The sequence below is a fragment of the Corythoichthys intestinalis genome, chromosome 9 (genome assembly GCF_030265065.1).
Source record: "Corythoichthys intestinalis isolate RoL2023-P3 chromosome 9, ASM3026506v1, whole genome shotgun sequence".
NCBI classification, from domain to species: domain Eukaryota; kingdom Metazoa; phylum Chordata; class Actinopteri; order Syngnathiformes; family Syngnathidae; genus Corythoichthys; species Corythoichthys intestinalis.
The window spans coordinates 1,153,832-1,178,618 of record NC_080403.1 but is presented as its reverse complement, the minus strand read 5'-3'; the positions used below and the strand labels follow the sequence as shown (position 1 = coordinate 1,178,618).

Here is a 24,787-nt window from a genome sequence, read left to right as displayed (position 1 = left end):
TTTGCCTTGAGGTAGAGATTGAAGTATGCGATAGAGCACCATCCTGCTGCAGAACTTGTCCCTTTTTATGGTTAGGAATGTAAGAGGCAGCTAAGATTTGTTGATACTTCAGACTATTTATGTTGCCTTCCACCCTGCAGATCTCTCGCACACCCCCATACTGGATGTCACCCCAGACCATGATTTTGCCACCACCAAACTTCACTGTTTTCTGAGTGAATCTCGGATCCATGCGGGCTCCAGTAGGTTTCCTGCAATATTTGCGGCGACTGTGGTGTAATTCAATGGAAGATTCATCTGAAAAATCTACCTTTTGCCACTTTTCCAGCGTCCATCCTTTTGACAGGCTGTTGGCTTTGGCAAATGCCACACGGTTTTTTAATTGTCTGCACCGTAAGAGATGAATAGTCTGAAGTCTGATCACCACTGCTTAATTCGCATATGTTATGTAACATATTTTTGTATTTGAAGTACATTTTTTTGTCCAATTTTCACACTACTTTCTGTAGGCAACAAAACTTTTGTCTTGCCAAAATTTGACCTTTATGTCTTCATTAAATGATAAATCTTTTTTCAGTGAAACAAATATATTTTTTTACATTCAACATCATTTGTGAGGGTCTAAGCTTTCATATGAGCCATATCTGAAACCAATTGAAAAATTAAAAGGTTATTAGCAATTGTTTCTACAGAATGGATAAGCGACAAGACTTTTGTCAGGGACTGTAGTTAATGTATATTTGCTGTTGTAGTCAAGCTCTTTGGCACACAACAAAAATTTCCCAAATGATGGAAAATAGTATAGTAATTAAAATGGTAGTAACACATTTGATTGACTAAGACTTATTCTACAACTGTGGATTACAAATACCCAGAAGTGGGTAGAGTGGCCATAAAATTTACTCAAGTAACTCAAAATAATATTACCCAAGTAAGAGTTGTCACAATGCAGACACTGCAAAAACAAAAAATAACGAATTTGCGTGGGTGAGGGGCGAGAGTCGGAGAAATAAAATACTCAAACATTACCTGCTCGTAGCCGCTATGTGGCGGTATTTCAATATAAACTACAAAATGATTCCTTAATTTTCCTTCAATGACAAATGGGACCGGGTTCGCACAGGTTAACAGCCCAAGGGTATTTACGAATGTCGTCCGCTCATTTAAGACAAACACGCCTCATAAATGAAATAGCAGATCTTTTGCCACAACCTAAGTTGTAGAAGACGGGAAGGATATCGAATTCCAGAAGTCGGAACAGCCCACGGGGAGGTAAGGAAACAAAACTCCACTCTGCACCACATTCGAAGGGAAACAAGAGTTATTTAGATGGAGTACATTTGTAGCGTGCACCACTAGTGCCGAATGTATGTGCGGGTGTGTTTCTTGTGTGGGGGACGACGTCACGTCTATTTATTTTTCCGGAAAATCCGTTGTCTCCTCTTTTTGTAACTTGGTGCGCCTGCTGCCACGTAGCGTAAACTTCCCCAAGCACCAGAAGTAACGTCTGCTAAGTTGATATTGTCCTAGTATAGCAGTACAGTATGTCAGAAAAATACAGACTACTGTACTTTGTGAAAACGTTGCACTTATTACAGTTGCAGCACATACGTGTGTGAGAGTAATAAATGTGCGTGCATATGTGTGAGTGGGTGCGCGCGCGCGCGCGGAGAAAGCTGCTGTTACCTAAACAAAATTTCCACTTAATAGCTAGGAGAAGAACTAGGCAAGTCGCTTATTAAACACCATTCCACTTGAGTTATAGTCATGTGGGTTAGACGTGACATTAACAAATGAAGTTCCTGTGAGACGGATCAAGCTACTAAATGAGTTTCGATGTACAGTGGGGAAATTAAGTATTTACTCAACCACTTGTGCAAGTTCTCCCACTTGAAAATATTAGAGAGACCTGTAATTGTCATCATGGGTAAACCTCAACCATGAGAGACAGAATGTGGGGGAAAAAATCACATTGTTTGATTTATAAAGAATTTATCTGCAAATCATGGTGGAAAATAAGTATTTGGTCAATACCAAAAGTTCACCTCAATACATTGTTATGTGCCCTTTGTTGGCAATATCGGCAGCCAAACGTTTTCTGTAACTCTTCACAAGCTTTTCACACACTGTTGCTGGTATTTTGGCCCATTCCTCCATGCAGATCTCCTGTAGAGCAGTGACGTTTTTGGGCTGCCATTGGGCAATACGGACTTTCAACTCCCTCCACAAATTTTCCATTTGGCTGCGATCTGGAGACTGGCTAGGCCACTCCAGGACCTTGAAATGCTTCTAACGAAGCCACTCCTTTGTTGCCCTGGCTGCGTGTTTGGGATCATTGTCATGCTGAAAGACCCAGCCTCGTCTCATCTTCAATGGTCTTGCTGATGGAAGGAGATTTTCACTCAAAATCTCTCGTTACATGGCCCCATTCATTCTTTCCTTTACACAGATCAGTCGTCCTGGTCCCTTTGCAGAAAAACAGCTCCAAAGCATGATGTTTCCACCCCCATGCTTCACAGTGGGTATGGTGTTCTTTGGATGCAATTCAGTATTCTTTCTCCTCCAAACACGAGAAGCTGTGTTTCTGCCAAAAAGTTCTATTTTGGTTTTATCTGACCATAAACACATTCTTCCAGTCCTCTTCTGGATCATCCAAATGCTCTCTAGCGAGCCGCAGACGGGCCTGGACGTGTACTTTCTTCAGCAAGGGGACACGTCTGGCAGTGCAGCATTTGAGTCCCTGGCAGTGCATTGTGTTACTGATAGTAGCCTTTGTTACTGTGGTCCCAGCTTTCTGTATGTCATTCACTAGGTTCCCCTGTGTGGTTCTGGGATTTTTGCTCATTGTTCTTGTTATCATTTTGACGCCACGGGGTGAGATCTTGCATGGAGCCCCAGATCAAGGGAGATTATCAGTGGTGTTGTATGTCTTCCATTTTCTAATAATTGCTCCCACAGTTGATTTCTTTACACCAAGCATTTTAGCAATTGCAGATTCAGTCTTCACAGCCTGGTGCAGGTCTACAATATTGTCTCTGGTGTCCTTTGACAGCTCTTTGGTCTTGGCCATTGTGGAGTTTGGAGTGTGACTGACTGAAGTTGTGTCTTTTATACCGATAATGAGTTAAAACAGGTGCCATTAATACAGGTAACAAGTGGAGCCTCGTTAGACCTCGTTAGAAGAAGTTAGACCTCTTTGACAGCCAAAAATCATGCTTGTTTGTAGGTGACCAAATACATATTTTCCTCTCTAATTTGGAAATAAATTCTTCAAATCAAACAATGTGATTTTCTGTTTTTTTTCCACATTCTGTCTCTCATGTTTGAGGTCTACCCATGTTGACAATTACAGGCCTCTCTAATCTTTTCAAGTAGGAGAACTTGCACAATTAGCGGTTGACTAAATACTTATTTGGCTCACTGTATTTACATTTTCAATGACACGAACATTGCCATTTTTGTAAAACCATTGACTCAACGGTTTTCATCTTTTTAATGATAAACCTTAAACACTTTAAATAGATGTCTCATCCATTAGAACTTGGTTGTTAGGCACTTGGAAAAATTTTTAGTTTTCTTTCACTAATTTATGCTTGAATCCTACAAGGCAGACTGACACAATGATGTTACTACTTATTTCAATTTTTATATGAATGATCTGTCAAAACAGTTAAGTAGGTGATAAACTGGCTGCTTGGCTGGAGGGTTGGTGGTGAACCATCTTAATGCAGACGACTGTGTGCTTCCTCAGCCCAAGTTCAGCTGGTCTCCAGCATCTGCTCTCTGTGTGTTCCAGGTGCGGGGAGTTACATGATATAAAATATAATGATGCTTAGAGTGTCGTTATGATCGTGAGGACAAATGAGGACAAAGGATGGCCTTCTCTGACTTTTAAGTTTTCAGGTTAAGTGGTAAAGTCCTGCGGTCAGATGAAATATCTCGGTCATATGATCACCGACACACTGACTGACAATGAGGACATATTTCAACAGTGTTGTTCTCTATGTCCAAGCTAATGTTCTTTGTTGTAAATTTGGTCAGTGCTCTGATGAGGTCAAAGTGGTCCTATTTAAGGCCTATTGTGGACCCCTGTACACTGCGCATCTGTGGCCAAATTATAACAAAGCAAGCTTTCAGAGACTACAAGTGGCATATAACGACTGTCTGAGAATCTTGTTAAAAAGGCCCAGATGGAGCAGTGCTTCACATGTGTTTGTAGCTGCTCGGGTGAATATACTCCAGGCTGTTTTAAGGATACTGATGTTTAATTTTATTAGTCGTCTGAATGGTTCTAAAAATGTGATTGTGTTGTGCCAGACTATCATTTTGCAGTTTTAAACACTACTTGTCACGGCTTTGGAAGAACTGGTATATGTGCCTTTTAAAAGTGGGTCGCTAGAAGACCCAGTGCTGTTTACTGTAGTCCACTTTTTTTTTTTTTTTTTTTTTTTTTTTTTAAATGTCTTGCTTGTGCTGTGTTCTGATTTGGACATTGAGTCTGCTAATAAATCCATCACTCCAGCCAGACACTCATCCATCCAGCAACCCACCTTCAAAATTCTATCCATCCATCATCTTCCGCTTGCTCTGGGGTCGGGTCACAGGGGCAGCAGCTTTAACTGGGATGCCCAGACTTCCCTCTCCCCAGCCACTTAAACCAGCTCCTCCGGTGGGATCCCAAGGCGTTCCCAGGCCAGCCTAGAGACATAGTCTCTCCAGCATGTTCTGGGTCGTCCCCGGGGCCTCCCGCCAGTGGGACATGCCCGGAACACCTCTCCAGGGAGGCGTCCAGGAGGCATACGAACCAGATGCGCGAGCCACCTAGGCTGGCTCCTCTCAACGCAGAGGAGTAGCGGCTTGACGCCGAGTCCCTCCCAGATGACCGAGTTTCTCACCCTACCTCTAAGGGAGAGCCCGGACACCCTGCGGAGGAAACTCATTTCGGCCGCTTGTATCCGGGATTTTGTTCTTTCGGTCACGACCCACAGCTCATGACCATAGGTGAGGGTAGGAACATAGGTTGACTGATAAATCGAGAGCTTCGCCCTCCGGCTCAGCTCTTTCTTCACCACTATGGATCGGTGCAGAGCCCTCATTACTTCAGATGCTGCACCGATCCGCCTGTCGATCTCCCGCTCCCTCCTACCCTCACTCGTGAACAAGACCCCAAGATACTTGAACTCCTCCACCTGGGGAAGGATCTCATCCCCAACCCGGAGAGGGCACTCCACCCTTTTCCGACTGAGGACCATGGTCTAGGATTTGGAGATGCTGATCTTCATCCCAACCACTTCACACTTGTCTGCGAACCACTCCGGTGAGAGTTGGAGGTCACGGCTTGATGAAGCCAACAACACCACGTCATCTGCAAAAAGTAGAGATGCAATGCTGAGGTCACCAAACCGGACCCCCTCAACGCTTCGGCTGCCCCTAGAAATTCTGTCCATAAAAATTATGAACAGTGCTTCCTCAAAGGAAGGTGTGTTGGTGGAATTGAGGAGGTCTGTGAAGTATTCTCCCAGACCGCCAAGGCCCCCGCCTTTGGCTGCCGCCCAACTCCCTACGCACCGGACTCCTTCAGCCCATGGGAAGGAGGACCCACGTTTACTTTTCGGGCTGTTCCCGGCTGAGCCCCATGGGAACAGGCCCAGCCACCAGACGCTTGCCTTCGAGCCCCACCTCCAGGCCTGGCTCCAGAGGGGGTCCTCGGAAAACTGACTCCATTTGTGTTTATCATCATAAGGGGTCTTTGGAGTCATGCTTTGTCTGGTCCCTCACCTAAGACCTGTTTGCCATGGGTGACCCTGCCAGGGGCATAAAGCTCCAGGCAACATAGCTCCTAGGATCATTGGGACACGCAAACTCCTCCACCACGATAAGGTGATGACTCACGGAGAGGCCTTCAAAATTCCAAACAGGAAAAAACTTATAAGGGGAAAAGTGCACTAAAAATTGGCCCATTGGCACAAAGAGAAACCCCATTACATTTTTTGATCCAAATAATGAGGAATTATATTGAAATCTGAATGTTTTAAGCTATATGTCAGTCAGTTTTTATTCGTTTTAACAATTTATCAGTACAGAATGTTTATGACGTACTTGACATTACACCCGACAACTTGACCTTTGACCTAACTAAGCACAACCCTTGACCTCTTACCAGCCAAAATAAAGATTCACAAATAGGTCCACATTTTTGGTGGTGTCAAATCATCTTCTTTGACATTCATATTGTCCTCCAGAAAAATAATGGCATATTACTTAACCCGCGACCTTACAATGACTGACTTTGCCCAATAAAATGACCTACTTAAAAAAAATTCACACTACATACAGTACATTACAAATATTCTGCTTCTGACAACAATAAGTGCCATGCTGCTTTCCTGCTTTCCAATACCCATATTTTTAGTTAAAAAACCATGGAATCACAGGAGTGCCAAAATAAAAAACAAAATGAATGACTAAATAAATAGAAATAAATAAATAAAAATATAAAAGTATATTTTGTGATTGACTTTTACTTTACTTCATTGAAAAACACACACGAAAGAAACATTGTCAATTTTGGCATTGAGTTTTACTTTTTGTCATTGAAAAACAAACAATTTTGGCAATTTTTTTCTTTCCATTCGCTTTTACCGAAAGGCATGATCAACAGGAATAGTAGTCGATAGCTGATTACTCTCGGTGCAAGGGGGGGGGGGGGGTGTAATGTATCACGTGCAATTTTTGAATCACCATTTATAAGGAGAGGATTGGAAAAATCTTTTCCATAACTGCTAGAGAAGCAGCTGACAGGCTGGATGGGTGGCCTCAGCCAACAACTCCGTCACCAAAACAATCAAATATAATGCCGTCGATAACTAACCCTTTCCTCTTTGGAGAGCCCCTTCCAACGGCCTTTGATTGCCTTTCAAATCTCCATGGTAAAAAAAAAAACAAAAACTGCCAGGCTGCCGCACACGCATCTCCAAGAAGAAAACAATCTACTAATGTCAGATTTCCATGCACAAGTGTTAGCAACAAGCATAATAAAATGATTGCGTAGTGTAATCCATTTGCAACGTTATTTATTCATTCCACGGAGCTCTGCCCAGCATCCAATGTATTTAGTCTGATGAGTCGCATTTAAGTGCACATGCACGCAAGAAAACCACCTTTGACTCAGTTGTCCATTCAATTGGCTGGCAGACCGACATGTGATCAGCATGGGAAGTTGGCTCTAATTGGTACAAATGCACATTTTTTAACAACAAATACAAAGGGCAAAAGATCAAGCTTGTGGAATCAATGCGATAAAAAAGGGCAATGCAATGGAAAACTGATCACATCTTTAAGAAAAAGGAAAGAGAGCGAATGGCTGCGTGGGATACTCAGAGGGGCGAATGGCTTCGCTAAGAACGAGCTTCATGCTTGTTGAAAGAGCCTGAAAATTGTTTAGAACGCTGCCCGTTGGAAAACAATCTCAAACAAAGGCAAGAGGAGGAAAGAACTGGGATCGTTTCCAGCCAACTAGCATTCCTAGCTTGCTGGCTATTCTCGCCTAGCCGCACGCAACAAGCGACACCTTGACCACACCGTTTACAACGCAATGCCGCCGAAAAAAGGTCCGACACCAGAGGAGTTTGAGGACATAAAACATTCTCTTACTTCCTTGATTGAAGAGGTGACTGCGATCGGAGTACAGCAAAGACAACTTCTGGGGCTGCTGGAAGAGGTCAAACAACTTCGCATCCAAAATGCGGAAAAAGATCGGCGCATCACTCAGCTGGAGAGGCGAGTGGACGAGCTGGAGCAAAGTGCCCGTAAAAACGACGTGGTTATCACCGGCATCAAGATCCGACCGCGCACTTACGCGCGTGCGGTGGCCACGGACGACGTGGAACCCAGCCAGCAGGAGGAAAACTCGGTGGAGCAACAAGTGGCATCTTTCCTTCGGAGCAAGGGAATAACGTTGGACTTGGAGCACATCGAAGCGTGCCACTCGTTGCCGATGAGGAATGACAGACCGCCAGCCATCATCATGAGATTTATCAGTCAAAAAAACAAGACAATGCTGCTGAAACAAGGTCGCAAGTTAAAAGGTACCGACGTATATATGAACGATCACTTAACACGGAAGAATGCTGATATCGCCAAAAAGGCAAGATATCTTAAAAAGCAACGCAAAATTCAACACACGTGGGTAGTCAATTGTAAAATATACATTAAATTGAACGGAACGCCTGAGGAAGCAAAAGTGCTGATGGTGCGAGATATTGAAGAGCTTGAAAAGTACTGATACCTATCAAGACCAGGTACCATCTCTGCATACATTGACTATGAACGATACATCAAACACACGAACTCTACTCAGGAATAAGAGCGATATTGATACACTACTGCGAACCCTTCAGCACAAACAAATAGAACTTGAGGCCTTTGAATCCAACGAGTCCAACAAAACAGACCCTAATATAGAAATTGATCCTGACAATCATTTTTTTTCTTCTACTGTTACCAATTGTAATTATTTTACACGGCATCTGTATGAAAATCATATCAACTCAATGGGCAAACTGTCAATTATACATTTCAACAGCAGAAGCATGTACAAAAATTTCAGCTCTATCAAAGACTATCTGCAACAATTTACACACCCCTTCAGCATAATTGCTATCACAGAAACGTGGTTTAATATTGATAAAGGTATTGATTTTCTTATGGATGATTATGAATTAAAATACATAAATAGAGAAAAGAAAACTGGTGGTGGAGTTGCCCTATATATACATAAATCAATTAAATGTATGGTATTAACAGATATGTCAAGAACACTGGATGGGTGCATGGAATGTTTGACAATAGAGATCTACAATGAAAAAAAGAAAAATATAATTGTCAGCTGTATCTATCGATCACCAGGTTCATGTATTGAATCCTTCACTGAATGGATGGGCCAATTGTTTTCCACTATTAAGCAAAAAACATTATTCATCTGTGGAGATTTTAATATTGATTTATTAAATCCAAGCAAACTGGCAGCAATAGACGATTTTTTGGATACAATGTATAGTATGTCTCTTTACCCAACAATAACTAAACCAAGTAGGATTACATCACACAGTGCTACAATTATCGACAATATCTTTACTAACAACTTGGGAAATCAGATAGTCAGTGGCTTGCTCATATGTGATATTACAGATCATTTACCGGTTTTTACCTTATTTGATTGTGATATCTGGAAAAGTAAGGATAGTGAAGTGGTATATCAACGGAAAAGAAGCGAAGAAAATATTAACGCATTCAATAACAGTTTGATGGTCCAGGATTGGACTACTGTATTTAGGGAATCAAATGTGGACAGTGCATATGATAAGTTCCTAGAGAAATTTACTTCTCTTTATAATACGCACTGTCCTGTTGAAGGAAGCAGTACAAAGAAAAGGGAATTCAAATGCCCTTGGTTGACAAAAGGAATAATCAACGCCTGCAAAAAGAAAAATTATTTATACAAGTTGTTTATCAAGTTAAAAACCAAAGAAGCTGAACTGAAATATAAGATTTATAAGAACAAATTAACAGCTATAATAAGAACTAGTAAAAAGCTATACTACAACAAACAATTATATGAAAATAAAAATAATATAAAAGGCACATGGAACATATTGAACAAATTAATCAAACAAGGATCTACCAAGGCAACATATCCTGACCACTTCATTGAAAAGAATGGTATAAATTATGATATGAAAAAAGTTGTTAACAGCTTTAATAGTTTCTTTGTAAAAATCGGTTCAGAATTGGCTGCAGGTATTCCGGACCAGGACCCCGACCACTATTATAAAAGAATTAAACGGAATCAGAATTCAATCTTTCTCTATGCCACCAGTGAGCAGGAGGTGATAAATACTGCATTGAAGTGCAAGAGCAAGCTGTCCACCGACTGTCACGATATTGACATGTTTATTGTTAAAAAAGTTATACATAGTATAGCAACGCCCCTCACTTATATTTGTAATTTATCATTTCAATCGGGTCAATTTCCAAACAAAATGAAAATTGCTAAAGTAATTCCAATACACAAAAATGACAGTAAACACAGTTACACAAATTATAGACCAATATCACTATTACCACAATTTTCTAAAATCTTGGAAAAACTATTTACCTGCCGATTTAATAATTTTCTTGATAAACATAACATAATTAACCAGGGCCAGTATGGATTTAGAACAAAAACAACCACCTCAATGGCAATTACAGATGCAGTAGAAGAAATCACAAATGCATTGGATGAAAAAAAACATGCAGTTGGAATTTTTATTGATCTAAAGAAAGCTTTTGACACAATTGATCACACAATTTTACTCAAGAAACTACATCTGTATGGTATCAGGGGGGTTGCTGGGGAGTGGTTGAGAAGTTATTTAACAGGAAGGGTACAATATGTGAAAATGGGGAAATGGTCATCAGAACATCTCAGTATCTCTCATGGGGTCCCTCAGGGGTCTGTTTTGGGACCAAAATTATTTAATATTTATATCAACGATATATATACTGTATCTCAGTTATTGAAATTTATACTTTTTGCAGATGACACAAACATATTCTATAGTAGTGAAAACCAAAATGAATTGGTAACTACCGTTAATGAGGAATTAAGTAAATTAAAGAGGTGGATGGATATAAATAAATTATCACTTAACTTAAATAAGACAAAGGTAATGATATTTAGTAACCTAAAATATAACGCAGAACTACAAATAAAGATTGATGGGGTCCCAATCGGGAATGTAAATGAATTCAAATTTCTAGGAGTTATTGTAGATAGTAAATTATCATGGAAACCCCACATCAGACATATCAAAACCAAGATCTCCAAAAGCCTGTCACTAATAAACAAAGTGAAATCATACCTTGATGACAGTGCACTCCGCACTTTGTACTGTTCTCTAGTGCTCCCATATTTCACATATTGCATTGAAGTGTGGGGAAACACTTACAAATCTACCATCAATTCATTAGTCACATTGCAGAAACGTGCGGTACGAATCATACATAAGGTTGGGTTTCTCGATCACACCAACCGTTTATTTGCTCTCTCAAAACTATTAAAAATCAAAGATCTTGTAAACTATCATACAGCTATAATGCTATTTAAAGCAAAAAATGAATTACTGCCCCAAAATTTACAAAACCTATTTAAGGTTCGTGAGAATATCCATAGTCTGCGAGGCTCTGGAGATTTTATGTTGCCAAGATTTCGAACCACTTGCAAACGTTTTCGTGTGTCTGTATGTGGAGTGAAACTCTGGAACAATTTAGACAATCATTTCAAGCAGTGTCAGAATATGCAAAAATTTAAATCGCTGTATAAAAATATGGTCTGGTCACAATATAATGACATTTGCTGACAATGTGTGTTGCTGTTTATGTCAGTTGGTGTAAATATTGTAATTTTTGGGAATGAGCCAACATTAGTTGGTTGTCTGTTGGTTTAGTTGTTTTTGTCTGTTTTTCCTTTTTTCTTCTTTTCATTGTGTGGACATGAGTATCCCACAAGTAAGGATGCCGGACAATGAGATCAGGGGTGGGACAAAATAAGTTTTTTTCTTCTTCCCACTCCCTTTCGAGTACAATTATTTTTGTTGAATTATATTGTATGTTTTTTGTTTCTTTTGTGTGTGCATGCTCGAAATAAAAAAGTATCATCATCAAAGAGTTGAAGCGGTTTATATTATTTTATTTGCTCTGACTGGGAGGTTCAGAACATTTTCCATGTTAATGTGCATTTTGGACTTATTTTTGTTCATTTATGTTAGGCTACATATTTATAATTTTAAAAATGTCAATGTTTGCGTTATCTTCACTGTGCATAATATGAGTCATTCGTATTTATTTTTGTGAAAGTATGTTACATATATCTTTACTCTTTCAAAAAAGATAAGTCAATGTCAGTGCTCGATTTTAATGTACATTCTATGTTCTTAAATAGTTAAAATCGAGGTTTTTCATTTAGATTTAAGGAAATGAGGGAAAATAAAAATTAGAGGGCATTTTAGATGGAATTTTGCAAATCATTGAAAAAATACAATTTTGAATGAAAATAAGTTTCTCATTTATGCCTTTTTAAGTGTAATGCAGTAGCCTGATGCATGTGTAAAACCTGTGCATGCATGTGTTTCATTGTGTGTTATATGTATAACTTTGCCAGTTTTTGCATGTCGGTTGGTTGAGGAAGTTTGTTTGAGAAAAAAAAAAAACTTGGCTCCGTGCCAACTTTTATGTCAGGGAGTTCCGGCAAGAAATGCTAGCCACTTTCACCTATGCTTGTACCTTTTAACCTTTTATCCAGATCCTCATCCTTTTATTGGATCCTTTTTTTTTTTTTTTTTTTTTTTGCCTGCATGCATGATTTTTTTTTTCTTACTTTCTTTTTTGCATGATCGTTTTAACTGTAGTATTTAAACTTGTTACAATATTAGAAATTAATATAATTGTATCAAAAATACGAAGTTATAAGACCTATAGCTTTAGACCTTACTTATACACTATGCTGAGTATTGCAAAAATGGTGCACATTCACCACTGTCACGAAGTTCCAAAAGCATGTCTATTAGTGAAAATAATCATTATTTGCAGTGAAACCTGTTTTTGCCAAGTAGTTTAATCTGAATCAGCTTCAGAATTGTTTGTACATTAAACAAAAGTAGTAGCCCTTGACATTATTCAGTCGCCAAGAAGTAGTGCTCAGTTATAAAGAATGATGGCTAGAACCAGGGGCGCCATTAGGTTTTGTTGACATGAGATGAACATAGGGCAGCGGTCCCCGAGTCTGATGCTCAAGGCATAGGTGTCACCAGACATATTTCACTGGGGCACATGCCCAGTACAAATTTTGCCGGTTAAAAAAAATAAATAAATAAATAAATAAAATACTTTGGAGTTTTAAATCTACTTCGCATAATCTACAGAATGAGCCTATTCAATATGGTCATATTACTCTATTCACTCCATATACACTATTTGCACATGGATCCTTAATATTAATTTTGGCTGTGATGTGCTGCATTTATGTGTGTTGTGAGATCTGAGTTCCCAAGTTCGAAAATCATTCTGATGTGTTGTCAAATCGTGATGTGGGATAAAAACATGGCTGCTACAAAGACGAGTAGCCTATTTTAATGCTCTGACGATACATCACAAGTTGAGTGACTGTGGCGCTTTTTATAGACACTATGAGGTAGATTCATTTTTTAATCATTTCAACAACACGTGAATGCAGCATCAAGGCTAATCATACAGTCGACGGTGCAAATGACAACTCCCCACTGAATTCACAGGCTAGTGTCAGATAAACTGCCCATCCTTGTTGTTTTTTGTTTTTTTTTACCTCTGTGTTGATGTTTGTTTGGTTGCCTATTCCCATGAATTGTGAATTAAAATGGTTCAACTTTACTCTTTACCGCCACATTAGAACCTGATTCGTTACATTATTACATGAAATATTATTATTATTTTATTATTCTGATTTTTATTTACAATTTATTTGTTTTGCTATGTGTAACTGCCATTTGTAATAGTAACAGCAGTATTTATTAAGGAGATAGTGGAGGTTTTTTTAGGCTGTGGAACGAATTAATGGAATTATAATGTATTCTTAAGGGAAAATCCTGCTCGACAATGACCATTTCGACTTACAAACAAGGTCCTGGAACGAATTAACTTTGTATGTAGCGGTACCACTGTACCACTTTTCGTTCTCTCTGTCTCTCATTAGTCCACAACCTACCAGTTGAGCAACACTGATTAATTGCATAACAGTTACAGTGATATATCCCCATTTCTATCCAGTCAAAGTAGAGCAGCAGAGTGCATGAAGAGGTGAAGGAGAGGTGGAAGTCAGGAAGCATGAGCAGAGGTGAATTGACTATCAACAAGGGATGTCCCAATTTTGATTTTAAATACTGATGGCTGGAAAAAAAAAAAAGTCACTTGCAGAAACATGTATTTTGGTTTGATGATGTATAGTTTAAAGTGCTATTTCTGACTTTTTATGATAGACTAGAAAATGCCATTTCTGGAGAAATTTCTCTGGGTCTTTGCTGTGTGGAGATACAGATTTTAGCCCTGCCCAGGCATGTTTGGGGACAGTATAAGGTCACTTCCTGTTGATGTGGGGGCATTTGGGGGGCATGTCCTGGTAATATCTGGTCATTTTGGGACATTTGGGTGACGTGTCCTGATCATATCAAGTCATTTGGGAGGTGTGTCCTGGTAATATCAGGTCATTTGGAAACATTTGGGGGGCGTGTCCTGGTCATATCAGGTCATTTGGGGGCATTAGGGGGGCGAGTCCTGGTCATATCAGGTAATTTGGGAACATTTGAGGGGCGTGTCCTGGTCATATCAGGTCATTTGGGGAGATTTAGGGGGCGTGTCCTAGTCATATCCGGTCATTTGGGGACTTTTGGGGGGGGGGGGGGTCCTAGTCATATCAGGTCATTTGGGTACATTTGGGGGGCGTGTCCCAGTCCTATCAGGTCATTTGGGGACATTTGGGGGGCGTGTCCCTGTCATATCAGGTCATTTGGGGACATTTGGGCATCGACTTCCATATGCATCAATGGAATCTGGGACATTTGGGGGACACCTATTGATATCTGGTCATTTCCTGTTGATTTGGCGACATCAATTTTTTTCCCTTTGAAAATGAATGGGAAATTTAGACGTCCATGGCCGTCGATGGCATTGACTTACATATATGTCAATGAAACCAAGTACATTGGCAACAATAGATTCGACATACATGGCCGTCAATGGCATCAATGCAATGTCAATTCCATTGGAAATTAAAAATTAATGGCAAAGTTTTTGGAAAATTTCCGGGGAACCGTCAATTTTTATGCCCCTCACCATCCCGGAACTTTGGATGTCCCAATTATGTGAAATTTTTTTTTTCTTTTTTCAAAAATCGGCAAAAATCGCCGTTTACGGGCATACAGAAAATTTTTGTTCGAAAAATTCCCTGCGTCGCGTGAAAATTCCGGTCGTTTCGATATTTGAATGGTGCCGATCGGTCAAACGGTTCGGACTGTGCGGCGCACTGAAGAAATCCCATTCAAAAAAAACAAACAAACAGAATATCACTATCTGGGTTTTTTTCTTTTTCAAAGACCAGATAATAAGTGCTAAAAAAAAAAAAAATGCTCGCTCGCCAGTGCCCCGATGTGCCCCAGTATTGTATTAGGTCTATTGATGCCCCTGGCTCAAGAGCAGCTATCCAGCCTGTTTTCCAGGTGTCCTTTCTCCATCACATCTGAATCAAATAATTAGAATCATTATCAGGCTTCTGAAGAGCTTGCTTGTGAACTGACACAGATTTATGTCCTTTGAGCCTGGCCACTACCTTATGAATGATGATAATCTAATAAACATATTGGTGTTTTTTTGGCGGTATCCAAAGCAGGGCTGTACAGAGCGAGCGTTTTGCTCGCATTTGTGACTAAAAATATTTTGTTGCCAGTCGAGAAAAAGAATGGGAGCACGAGTGCGAGCACAGATTTATAAAATGATGTCCTGATCCCCATCTTTTTAGCTCACAATAAATTGTTAGTTATTTTAGAGCTGACGATTTACAGTCTCCGTATGCCTCCAATAGGGCTTCCGATTGGCGGCGTAGCCAATAAAATGCGGGCTCAAACATAAACGTTACACGAAGCACTGTATTAACTGAGGTAAAATTCAACTGCGCCTCGTCGGTTGGAACATATGAAACAGCGGGATATCAATCACGGTACAGTGGCAATGAAAAAAAAATGGAGTGCTGTTTTCAAAAGATTTTACCAAGAAGGGAGAGGAAATTGGCAAGAGAAATGTGGCAGGAGATGCTTCCAGTTCTGACAGTATCGAGTCCGAAGATATGCCGACAGCCAATTTTGGAGTCGACACCGCTAGCAAATTCCGATCAGATTAGCTCAAACTCTTCCTTTGGCTACGTTAGAAGACATTCTTATGTTCTGTAAATATTGCAAATGGCAGAACCAAGCAGTTAATTCTGCATTTCTCACTGGAAATCAACCATTCCAAAAAAGACAGCCTAACTAAACACACCCAATCCAAGTGGCACATAATATGCAGGGTTACATGACGCAACAAAACAAGCCGGCCCTGACGATGACAGCTGTTCCGGATAGGCAGGTGATGATTTCCGAGTAGGAGAAACGAAGGCAGCTCAAAATCAAAATGAACATCGCCTACTTTTATTGAGAAGGAGGAGCCATTCGTCAACTTTGGACCACTTATTACTAGGGATGGGAATTGATAGGATTTTTACGATTGCGATTCCATTATCGATATTGCTTAACGATTCAATTCTTTATCGATTCTCTTATCGATTCTAATTTCGGGAAAAAGAAGAACAAACATTTTGATTGGCATCGAGTTTGTTTAATCAGAAGTCACAACCTTACAAACTCACAACGAGGTCAAAAGAGGCCCAAAGCCTCAATGTTAACTGTGGCAATAAGTGGCAAATGCACAAGAATGTGTAACATTTTACTGAAACATTTTTCTAAAAGAAATAAAAAATATTGGTATATATTGGCATATAGGTCGTTGTTCTGCCTTAGGCAATATGTGTTAAAGCAGGGGTCCCCAAACTTTTTCCTGTGAGGGCCACATAACTTTTCTCTTCTCTGATGAGAGGCCAGGGTCAGTTTGTAACAGAAAAAGTGTGACGATTGCAGGAGAATTATTGTTTTTCACAAAGCCTCAATCAAATAACCCTCTGTGGATTCTTCACGGAACAAAAGTAAATTAAATAAAAATAATAATATAATACAATAATAATAAATAATAATAGCACTATTAATTAAATAGATAATAACCAAATAACCCTCTCTGAGTTATTCACTGAAAAAGGCCAGGAAATAAATAACACTACTGAGGGAGAAAAAAACAAAAAAAAATTCAAAATGCTCTTTGGAATTGTTCAGGGAGCCGGACCAAATATGGAGCCACGGGCCGTAGTTTGGGGACCCCTGTTTTTATTTACCAGTATATTGAAATGCATGCCTTTTAGTTTTTATGGCGCTTTCACACTCAAGTGGTGGCGCCCTTGCGCTCACGTGAAGAAGAAATGCTGTATCCAAGCGAGTTAGTGGGAAAGGGAAACACTGCCACGAGCCTACGTTCTTTGTTAATGTTTGTAAAATATCTACAGAGGCAACGCCTGTATGTATCATCTTCTGTGTTGTTGTTGTGTGTTTCCACTCGCGATCGGACACTTAAATCCAGTTGTGTAGTGGTTTAAACGATGTGCTAATGCTAGCGAACGCATGCTAACTGTTTGTTATGACTGTGTTAGCAGCTAATCATCGCTGATTTACATTGATGCAAACCTGTTTGTTATTGGGGACCAAACTGATTTGTTTCATTTCTATTTTTAGTTTCAAGTGATGGTTGAATAAAGTCAGCAAATTATACCAACGTCTTCTGCATCGTCATTTGGGAGTTTAGTTAGCTGTATAGCCAGGACTGAGCCTGAGCGTCTCGGTGAGGACAGTGAAGTCTATTCCCTCCCGATGCAGTTATCTCCACCTAGCAATGACTGCAAGTCGCTTTGTTGTTATTTTTTCTCGTGAAGTGAAGACACACTTTCGAGCGTTCGAACCTACGTGCTGTCATTGTTTTGTTTACGGTGGCAATGCTCGTGCTAAACTATCGTAACCTTTCATTTTCACCCCTTTTCCCGATGAAGTGTTGCCAAACTTTGGAGCGAGTGGTTCTTGGCACCATGCTAGTTTGATGCGTCTGGACAACAAGACACGTCACGACGCAATATGTGTTTTTAGGGATCGTTAACAGGATCGTTAAGGCTTTTTCATTGTGATGTCGAGGCCTCGAAACACTCGGAACCGGTTCGGAATTGGAATCGGATTTCGATTCCCATCCCTACTTATTACGCTGCACAAGAAGAACGGTGTTGATATCAATCCGATTTATGACAACCATGTCAGTTAGGTTTCATTTTGACACTAGGGATGTCCCGATCACATATTATTGCACCAGAGTCCGAGTCACCTAATTTTGGGAATCTGCCGATACCGAATCCCGATCAGACACCGAAAAAAAAGTTTTTTTCTTTTAAACCAAAGTTCCAAATATGTTACTGTCCCACCATGCTGCCTTCATAAAACAAAAATAATGTAGAAATATGCTTGTCTTTATTAAATACTTCATTGAGTGAGTCCACTTAAATCATTTCAAGCTTTGACGCTCACGCTGCTGAGAACAGTCTCTCATTTACACAATGAGTTGCCACACAGCATTGATAAACAATTTTCCTGAGCGAAACATGGGCGGCGCTTTGATATTTTCTGCTACAACTTCAGGTTTAGACAAAACAAGATGAAGGGTGGTTGAAGTAAGCTGTGTCTAGACAATGTTAAAACTGCAAAATCAAACCAGAGGACCCACAGAATCTCCAAAAATGGATTCAGCACGACGTAGATGAAGTTTCAAGACTTTCTGCGTTGTGTGTTTGTTCTTTTCACTCCGTTGATCGTTCGTTGCCAAAATTCTAACAAGCTGCGCAGCCTGTGTTACCATGAGGTTGTAGATTGATATGCCGGCCAATTGAGTCACCAAAATGAGGCAAAATTACAACTAATACTACAGTTGCCGAATGCATAAGGGCTGACACAAATTTTTTTGTTACAGTACAAGGAAATACTACAAGGTATTTTTCATCCGGTTAGATTATAGTTAAGGTATTATGAGCTCATCAGACATGTACATATAAACACAAATAGTATATCATTCATTTTTAATGCATTGCAATCCATTTCTTGTTTTATTTAAAATAATTGGTGCGGGTGCAAAACAGGTCAATAAATCACAATTTTTATAAAATTATTAGAAAAATCTTAACGAAGGTGGAGCATAAGTCGAGCTTTCGATCATCAAAGTAGAATGAACGTAGTCTCGATATACAGGTACTGTTTGTCCATCAATGTACAGTAAGGGTTGTTGTGAGGCCTAACAGAGTTATCCGCCTGTAAACAAACGAACAAAAACATGTAGCACTTGCATTTATGCATTTAGGGTAAGAAGCCCATGTATAAAAGTGAGCACACCCCTCGCATTTCTGAAGATATTTAAGTACATCTTTTCATGGGACAACACTGACAAAATGACACTTTGACACAATGAAAAGTAGTCTGTGTGCAGCTTACATAATAGAGTTATTTTCCCCTCAAAATACCTCAAAATATAGCCATTAATATCTAAACCCCTGGCAACAAAAGTGAGTACACCCCTATGAATAAAATGCACATCCCTAAATGTCCAAATTGAGTACTACTTGTCATTTTGAATCCAAAATGTCATGTGACTCATTAATGTTACAAGGTCCAGGTGTGCATAGGGAGCAGGTGCGTTCAAATTTGTAGTGCAGCTCTCACACTCTCTCATACTGGTCACTGAAAGTTCCAACATGGCACCACATGGCAAAGAACTATCTGAGGATCTTAAAAGATGTATTGTTGCGCTACATGAAGATGGCCAAGGCCACAAGAAGATTGCCAATACCCTGAAACTGAGCTGCAGCACAGTGGCTAAGATCATCCAGGGTTTTAAAAGAGCAGGGTCCACTCAGAACAGGCCTCGGGTCGGTCGTCCAAAGAAGCTGTGCGCAAATGCTTTCTTTGAATGATCGTCGGAGGAATGCTGTCAGCATTGCTGCAGAGATTGAAGAGGTGGGGGGGTCAGACTGTTAGTGCTGAGACCATACGCCGCACTCTACATCAAATTGGTGTGCATGGCTGTCACCCCAGGAGGAAGCCTCTTCTGAAGCCAGCAAACAGCTTGCTGAAGACATGTCAACAAAGCACATGGATGACTGGAACCATGTCCTATGGTCTGATGAGACAAAGGTTAATTTGTTTGGTTCCGATGGTCTCAAGCATATGTGGCGGCGACCACGTGAGGAGTACAAAGATAAGTGTGTCATGCCTACAGTCAAGCATGGCGGTGGGAATGTCATGGTATGGGGCTGCATGAGTGCTGCAGGTGTTGGAGAGTTACATTCCACTGACGGAAACATGAACTCCAACATGTACTGTGAAATACTGCAGCAGCGCATGATCCCCTCCCTCCAGACACCGGGTCATAGGGCAGTGTTCCAGCATGACAATGACCCTAAACACACCTCAAAGATGACCACTGCTTTGCTGAAGAGGCTGAGGGTAAAGGTGATGGACTGGCCAAGCATTTCTCCAGACTTGAACCCAAAAGAACATCTTTGGGGGATCCTCAAGCGGAAGGTAGAGGTGCGCAAATATCCGGCAGCTCCGCAACGTCGTCATGGAGGAGTGGAAGAGCATTCCAGTGGCAACCTGTAAAGCTCTGGTCAACCCCATGCCCAGGAGAGTAGGGATGGGAATCGAAATCCGATTCCAATTCGGAACCGGTTCCGAGTGTTTCGAGGCCTCGACATCACAATGAAAAAGCCTTAACGATCCCTTTAACGAGTCCTGAAGACGCATATTGCGTCGTGACTGTCTTGTTGTCCAAATGCATCAAACTAGCATGGCGCCAAGAACCACTCGCTCCAAAGTTTGACTACACTTCACCAGGAAAGAGTGTGAAAATGAAAGGTTACGACGGGTAAGCACGAGCATTGCAGCCATAAACATAACAATGACAGCACGTAGGTTCAAACGCTTGAAAGTGTGTCTTCACAGTACAAAGTCCCGGCTATACAGTTAGCTAAACTCCCAAATGACGATGCAGAAGACGTTGGTATAATTTGCTGACTTTATTCAACCATCACTTGAAGAGTGAAACTAAGAATAGAAATGAAACAAATCAATTTCGTCCCCAATAACAAACAGGTTTGCATCAAAGTAAATCAGCGATGATTAGCTGCTGATAACAGTATGGTTAGCATTCGTTCGCTAGCATTAGCACATCGTTCAAACCACTACACAACTGGACTTAAGTGTCCGATCGCGAGTGGAAACACAACAACAACAACACAAAAGATGATACATACAGGCGTTGCCTCTGTAGATATTAACATTAACAAAGAACGTAGGCTCGTAGAAGTGTTTCCCTCTCTCACTCACTTGGATGCGCCATTTCTTCTTTGGGTGTATGCGCGCTCCAGTGGTCCTCAAACTGCGGCCCGCGGCCCAAATATGGCCCGCCTCCACATTTGGTCCGGCCATTTTGAAATTTTTTTTTTTTTTTCTCAATCGTGTTATTTATTTTCTGGCCTTTTCCTTGAAGAATTCAGAGAGGGTTATTTGGTTATTATCTATTTGATTAATAGTGTTTTTATTATTAATTATTATTATTATTATTATAAAGAATCCAGAAAGGGTTATTTGATTGTGGCTTTCTGAAAAACAATAATTTTTTACATTTATGCACTTCTGCAATCGTTACACTTTTTCTGTAACAAACTGACCCCGGCCCCTCATCAGAGAAGGGAAAAGTTATGTGGCCCTCACAGGAAAAAGTTTGGGGACCCCTGCTTTAACACATATTGCCAAAGGCAGAACAAAAACCTATCTGCCTATATATATATATATATATACCAATATTTTTTATTTCTATTAGATAAATGTTTCAGTAAAATGTTACACATTCTTGTGTATTTGCCACTTATTGCCACAGTTAACATTGAGGCTTTGGGCCTCTTTTGATCTCGTTGTGTGTTTGTAAGGTTGTGACTTCTGATTAAACAAACTCGATGCCAATCAAAACGTTTGTTCTTCTTTTTTCCCAAATTAGAATCGATAAGAGAATCGATAAAGAATCGAATCGTTAAGCAATATCGATAATGGAATCGGAATCGTAAAAATCCTATCAATTCCCATCCCTACAGGAGAGTAAAGGCAGTTCTGGATAATAGTGATGGCCACACAAAATATTGACAGTTGACATGTTGTATGTTACTATTGACAACTTTCACTAAGGTGTGTACCCACTTTTGTTGCCAGGGGTTTAGATATTAATGGCTTTATTTTGAGGGGAAAATAAATGAACTCTATTATATAAGCTGCACAGACTACTTTTCATTGTGTCAAAGTGTCATTTTGTCAGAGTTGTGCCACGAAAAGATATACTTAAATATCTGCAGAAATGCGAGGGGTGTACTCACTTTTGTGATACTCTGTAGATGAGTGTTTTCCATTTCTTTATCTATTAACTAGAATTAGCAAAGCTAATGGTATGTCAGCTGTGACGCAAAAACACAGAATTGTAGTCAAATTGAACACAATTGTGCCATGCTACACGTACTGATTAGCAACAGGCTAGCAGCAGAAAGCATGTGTTGCAGCCACAGTAGTACAGTAGTTGTAGTAAATATTATTAAAGATCATCATAATTACAAACATCATTGTGATAACAATATCAAAGACAAGTCGTTTCATACGCAAGATTTTAGCTTTATTATTTTTGGAGCATCGGTCACATGAAAATGCAGGGATAGGAAGAACATACCTTCCATAACACAAAGGCAACGTGGTTACATAAACACTCGGTCGTTATGGAGGCACGGGCTTGTTTACACATCTGCCTTCATGAACATGTTGTCCTTCCAAGTCGTGACGATGGCAGATGGATGCGGTATTTCCAAATTGTCTTTTTTAAGGGATTTTGATGAGTGATGCCACTCTAGCACCACTGTTCCTCTGGTTAGAGAAAGCGTAAAACGTAAGTCGCGAGCAGAAAGCGGTAAAGCGGAAGTACCTCGGAAACTTGTCTATAACTGGGCTGCATGTTTAACGATGACTGATACATTTGTGCCTTTGATTGTAGAGCTACCGAGCTTCTCTGGCACGATCGAAGCGACAAAAAACCCCGTCAATCATCGTTAACTTAATGTACCAAACGCAAGCTGCACTGAACAGTTTGGCCGCACTGCTTAGCAGGAGGGAGGGTTTGGTGCTGTGAAGCAGATAAACATAAATATATTTTTAAAATTAAAAACTGGATCCTTTTCACACAATTCCGATCCTCTGAAAAATAGCGTGATCGGTCCGATTTCTGATCACGTGATTGGATCGGGACGTCTCTATTTGGCATTATTATTATTATTTTGTATTTTGATTCCGGAATCACTCGTTGTTCAACTACCATCGTGATTATTAGCCTGTATTTGGATATACAGTGGTACCTTGACACACGATCTTTTCGACATCTGACGTAAAATTTGACTCGCCGTTTGTTTCTACAGCCGGCCTTATGCTCGAAATACAACGATTTATGACAGCGCTGCAGTTTCTTTGTTTTGCCACAAGACGCATGGCGGATTTTCTAGTGAGAGTACTCAACACGGGTTCCAAGAAGGTTAGTGTAGGTGGTGAAAAAAAAGGTGACACTTACCATTGAAATGAAGATGAAAATGATTGAAAAATATGGGCATGGTGTTCACATCTGTGAACTGGCTTGACAATACTCCTCCTCCGACCTCTGTTCGCCAGTTTTTATAAGTTAAGGTGACAATTATTATTTTATTATATATTAGGGCCTTCATTTGAGTCAGAATCTTGTCCAGGGCTCAGTTTTGATTTCGAAATTGTCATTTTTAAAAACTTATCGATTAGGCCTGAACGATATTGGAAAAAACTATTGTTGCGATTTTTTTGGGGTGTGCAATATATTGCGATATTATATTGCGATAGTAATAAATTTAAAAAAAAATAATAATAATTTAAAAAAAAAATATATATATATATATATATTTTTTTTTTTAAAGAAATGTTCACTAGATGACTTGAATAGCTGTTTGGAAATACTTTGCATGACACACCGTGACCACAGTGTATTCATATAATACCGTTTCATTAGTGAATGATTAAGATTGCTGTATGAAGGGATCCAGGAAGCCATGTCTGCTCAAAATAGATAATTTATTGAACACAATATTTGACACTTCAACAGCAGCAAATATATTACATGACAAATAAAAGAGCAGGTGCATTCGTCCCCCAAGTTTTTGACAAAATATAACAATAAATAAAAACTTCTGTAAAATAACAAAAGTTGTAAACATATTTGAACAAAAATATTAAATATGACAAATAAGAGTTGTTCACAAACTATAACAATAAATAAAAACCTTAGTAAAACAACAATAAAGTTGTCAACATATTTGAACTTAAATATTAAATCTGTCAAATAAAAGTGCAAGTGCATTAATCCCCTGAGTTGTTTGCACAAAATATAACAATATAAAACTGTAAAACTGCAACAAAGTTTTAAAAATATTTAAACAAAAATATTAAGTATCAAAACTTTATGTGCAGCTGTACTATAGTTATTTGAAAAATACGATTTACAATTAATTTAAATATAAAAGAAACAAACTCAATTCAGCTTGTAAATAATTGAACTGAATAACTGCAAATAACTGTGATGAATAACAGAACCATTTTAACTCCCAAATTTCCTTCCTTCCTGATAACTGTCACATGAGTAAAAAGAAAAGACATTCCTGCAGCTGTGTTATGTATTTGTCTGCATATCGTCCACCTTCCTTGCTCAGCAATTCTCAACTGGGTCTCATAGGTTTTTGGCCAAGACTACTAGTTTATCCACCATTGCAGGCTTGAGACAAGAACGTTGGCACGTAGCAATGTTCCCACCTGGACTAAAAAGCCTCTGATGGGAGGCTCGTAGCAGAAATGCATAGATACCTGCGTTTTAAATGGTCCCATATGTTCGACGGATTACTTCTTGTTGAGGCAACCACGGCGAGGCACTGTCAACAGGGCTGTTTTTT

At 39.7% G+C, this 24,787-nt stretch overlaps 1 protein-coding gene across 1 annotated transcript in view; it reads left to right on the top strand.

Annotated features, from left to right (window-relative positions):
* Positions 1-1,146: 1,146 nt before the first annotated feature.
* slc2a10 (solute carrier family 2 member 10) overlaps positions 1,147-24,787 on the top strand; it is a 52,291-nt gene continuing 28,650 nt past the window's right edge. Inside the window, exon 1 of the mRNA XM_057846886.1 lies at positions 1,147-1,272. The gene's annotated coding sequence lies outside the window, so the exon portion shown is untranslated. The remainder of the gene's footprint in view (positions 1,273-24,787) is intronic.